The sequence below is a fragment of the Lygodium microphyllum genome, chromosome 6, assembly GCF_053477565.2.
Source record: "Lygodium microphyllum isolate KBCC chromosome 6, Lygodium_microphyllum_v1.1.10, whole genome shotgun sequence".
Lineage (NCBI taxonomy): Eukaryota > Viridiplantae > Streptophyta > Polypodiopsida > Schizaeales > Lygodiaceae > Lygodium > Lygodium microphyllum.
Genome location: NC_141140.1, coordinates 132,877,211 through 132,881,904, shown reverse-complemented (window position 1 = coordinate 132,881,904; position 4,694 = coordinate 132,877,211). Strand labels below are relative to the sequence as shown.

The following is a 4,694-nucleotide window of genomic DNA, read 5'->3' as shown; positions in this document are numbered from 1 at the left end:
GACTCCCGAAGGTCACGAACCATGAAGAAGATGGTATACCAAGGACACGCCGCTTTCTTGCCGGAGGATCATGAACTCAGGGAAGGTTTTCTTGGACGACCTCCAGCACGTATGAACGCTGCAAGCTGGTACGAGCTGAAAATGGTAAACCCGGATTCACATCCAAATGGAATGCGGCGGTTCTCAGTTTTCTACGAGTTGCCATATTGGACCCACTTACAGGTCAACCACTTGTTGGATCCCATGCATATTTTCAAAAATGTGGGCAGCTTGCTATGGGACCACATCACAGGAAAGAGAGACACTACAGGGGCACGAATGGATTTAAAGGAGGTAGGTAAGATGGAGGCGCTTTGGCCGCAGTCGAGTGCTGGAGGGGGAGTGCAGCTTCCTCGCGCTCCCTGGGTTTTGTCTACCAAAGAAGAGCGCATTGTGAAGCAAGTAATCAAGTCTATCCGCACTCCGACGGGTATGATGCGTTCTCTCAGGTCCGCATTTTCTAAAGATGACCAGATTTCTGGGCTAAAATCCCATGATTGGCATAAGATATGTCAGGTTTGTGAACAGAATGGATTTTAATTAGCGTGGACATTTTGAAATTTGAAAAGTGACCATTATTCTTAATGCTTTCTCATTTTTGGCAGTTTGTCCTACCGATCGCGATCGCGGGATGCCTAACTCCAGAAATTCGCGGGGCCATTTACAAGCTGTCGACTTTGGTGCAATGGATCTCACAGAAAGAGATTAAGACGTCCTCTATTGAATCCGCAAGGCGGGGAGCAGTTGAGACGGTCTGTCTCTTTGAGAAATACCTGCCCACTAGCATGCTCACGATACAAGTCCACCTTCTTGTGCATCTTGTGGATGAAGTGGAGATTGCTGGACCTGTCCATACGCGATGGATGTTCTTCCTGGAGCGCTTCATGAAAACCCTGAAAGGCTTTGTGCGACAACGAGCTCGTCCGGAAGGTAGCATGGCGGAAGGTTGGCTGGTGTCAGAGGCGTTAGTGCATATCTCACAATGGCTACCAACGGTGGAACCAGACAATGAAATGCTATGGACGCTGAAGGACGATGACAGGCTGACTGGAGATGTGGTGGTTGGAAATGGGGTAGAAAAAAGAATGGATGCCTCAATGGAAGAGAAGGTGAATCGCTTTTGTATGTTGCACCATGCCTCCATGGAGACGTGGCTCGCCAAGTACCAGATTGCAAGGCAAGATCGAGAGGAAGCACGAGCCGAATTCCGACGCAGTACGCGTCACCGACCGATTCGATATCCCGAAGGCATGGAGGAGATGCCACGGTTTATGTCAACACGATGGTTGCATGGAGCCTTGACCGCAGCATCCAGCGAAGGGACAGAGGTCTCAATGGAGGAGTGGGAGTTCTCGAGGGGATGTAGTCCAAAGGTAATGAGGGGTTTAGAATGTGTCGTATCTAAATTTGCTTGCTACATCTAATTTGAGTGTTTCAATGTGCAGTATAAAATATATAGTGCAGCGTGGTCGCGCGGACGGCATTTTCGGGTGGAGCGTATTGACAAAATGCGCTCCACAATGGACTGTGGTGTCATGGCAAGGTTTGAGCAAGAGAGCCGGCGACGAGCAACGGATCCGAACACGGTTGTGGATGAGATGGAGTATTTTGGGAATTTGCAAAGTATTATTACGGTGGATTACCGTAGCTTCTCCATGATAATATTCGACGTGCAGTGGTTCAAAGTGGTACTTGGAGGAGCTGGCGCAACAGTTCGACGAGGTCCATCTGGATTTCTCGAAATAGATTCCGAAAAAAAATGGATGGATTTGCGCGACACCTTTGTGTTGCCGGCCCATTGTGAACAGGTGCAACTAGGCATTTGCTTGCTAATTGTAATACGACATGGTTTATGTCACAATGGTTTGAAGACGGTTTGTAAGTGTTTGTGAACAGGTAATATTCTATCCAAATCCCCGACAACCTCGATGGTGGTATGTTATACCTTCAACTCCTCGAGGTGCGAGAGTATACGATCAAAGCGATGTTCCAGGCATAGATGAAGAAAATATGCAAATAGAGGGATCGAAATTACAAGGGGTGGAGGCCACCGCAAGCTTGGAGCCTGCATCGGCTAACAATGATGGAAATACAGAAGTCGTAGAATTTTTTGAGAACGAGACAGACTCGTTGTTTTGTGGTGACATGTCTATCGACCTTCCAGTGTATGCAGAGTTGTGTCAGGAGATTAACATGGGACCATAGAATACTTCATTCTTGGAGAATTGTATTACTCAATTCGTTGTTTAGATCTTCCATAAAGGTAGATAAGATATGCATTTTAAGAGGGATTTTTCAAAAATGATTTTATTAATGTGCTTTGTATAGTTTAAATTGATTATTCTAACATTATTTTTTATCTGTGCAGGTATCGACATTTTCAGGATGAGTCGAGGGATGAGCGATGAGGAGTTTCAGGAGATGATGGCACGTATGTCTCCAGATCAGCTCGCGAGATTCAGAGAGATAGCAGATCAGGAGCTGTCTCGTTCTTCGTCAGGACGCTCTGCTAGATCAGCTTCGGCGCGATCAGATGCTTCAGCTTCGAGTAGACGATCTCGACGCTCGCGACTTGGGCCAGAGGGAGGGACTGCGACTGCAGGAGGATCAGGGGGGTGCTGATGTGGAGACACGGACGCGGTGTCTCCGTCTCATCGTTCAGCTGGAGCTCGGTCACCGCCAGGATTTGTCACACCTGTGGGGATGTCCACTCCAGTTACTCCGGCTTTTGCGCAGCCGTCGGCAGATGTCACGCCTTTTGGTGGCACTCCTTATGGTGGCACCCCCTCTGGTGGCACTCCTTTTGGTGGCACACCCTCTGGCGGCACCCCTTTGTGTGGCACTCCGGGAGAGGGTACCCCCGTCGGTACACCGGATGTTCAGGGATCTCTTGGATATGCCCAGGAGCGTGGACGGAGATGGGAGAGGGCCCATACACGGCACACTCCTAGGGATTATGGATACTTAGTGGATGGCAGGTCAGGAGCCATTATCATGAATGATGAGGGGAGGAGGGTGATGGCTCGCATGAGGGAGTTGTGCCAACAAGTTTTTCGGCACAACGTCCTGATCATTGAAGGAACATACCGGAGGGGAGCAAGGAGTACATAGTAGCATCCTTGCACGAGGAGTTCCCGGTGCCAGCCGCAGTGGATAGATTCTCTACGGGCTGGATGATGGATTGCATGCGTGCATACATGTCACACAGACGATCCGACGCACGCAAGGCAATCAAGAGTGGGGCTCCAAAGCCCGAGTGGTTAGATGCAGACGACTGGCACCGACTGAGGGAGGAGGCTACAAATTCGCCAGGACGTTGGAGTCAGCAGCGGGAGGCGGCGAGGGCACGAATCGAGGCCGGATCGGTACATCATCTTGGGAGTGGCGGCCACAGGACATATTTGGAGGACTTTGTAAGATTCTCTTTTATTTTGCTTATTTGTTTTTTTGAGATATTCTTTGTACTGACAATCATGTTTCTAACAGTTAGCATTTTGTTTTCTTTGCAGCACTCCATTACAAATCGCTATCCGCAAGGCCTTGAGACTCGATATGCGGAGAGGCACGGTCTCAGATCATTGATCGACCGATTGTATAGACGCGGCGGCCCAGTAAGTCACTCATCTTTCTTGTCCGTAGTTACCATGAGATATTTGAATGCATTATTGTATGGTGGATTGATATGTTGTTTCTTTTTCTGCAGAATCCGTTTGATGCTCCTTTACAGCGGGAAGAGCTTTCGGGGGACGACGATTTGTAGCTCGCCCTTGGATCCTTAGAGCTCACATACCTTTAGTTTTTAGTCGCTCGATCTATGTAGACATTTTCTATGTATTAGTGATATTGTTTTATGATTGTACCAATCGCATTTTATGCGATATCATGTATTTATTTCATCCATCAGTTTTATGATTTCAGTATACATTCTTTTTGTTTGCAAACGCTTTGTATGAAGCAGTGCAGAAACTATTTTGTATGGCTCTCATACAGCACACAGTGCTTTATGTGGCAGGGCAGCTTGCTGCCCTGCCACAAAATTTTTTTTTTCTCTGTTACCGTCGCTATTTGCGTCGCAAATTTACTGCACTCGTCGCTATTGCCGTCGCTATCAGCGTCGCAAATTGTCTGTAACCGTCGCTATATGCGTCGCTATATGCGTCGCTATATGCGTCGCATTTGCGATGCATATAGCGACGCATATAGCGACGCATATAGCGACGATTCTATGGCGTCGTCAATAACGACGCTTTTTGTGACGACGGGGGCAAATTTTGTTGTTTGTATTTTCGTCGCTTTAAACGTCGCTATAAGGTCTATATCTTGTAGTGTGAGCTTGAGTGCAAATGGCTATGGCTGCCCTTTAGGGCCTAATTGGTTCTTTTTATGTACTAGCTCCCACAATGGATTATTTGAGCTCAAAATTCGTCAAGAGAGAGCCCATATTATTACCTTGAAAATCTCTAAAGTAGCTAGACAAATTGCAATGGGTGTAGATTGTGGGAGCTATATGATCAGCAAATGATGGCGCTGTTCTGATAGTGAGCTAAGACAGGCACAAAGCTAGAGTAGAGTAGCTTAATGTCAAGCTAAGATGTGATAGAGAGCTATGCCAAAGTAATGGAAGAAGTCTCCAAGAGGAATCACATAGAGAGATG

The 4,694-nt window shown here is 47.4% G+C and overlaps 1 long non-coding RNA gene across 1 annotated transcript; it reads left to right on the top strand.

The window, feature by feature from the left end:
- The first annotated feature begins 3,353 nt into the window (after positions 1-3,353).
- LOC148035150 (uncharacterized) lies at positions 3,354-3,930 on the top strand. Its single transcript, XR_015691228.1, has 3 exons — positions 3,354-3,452; positions 3,549-3,650; positions 3,743-3,930. It is a non-coding gene; the product is annotated as an uncharacterized LOC148035150 (long non-coding RNA).
- Positions 3,931-4,694: the final 764 nt, after the last annotated feature.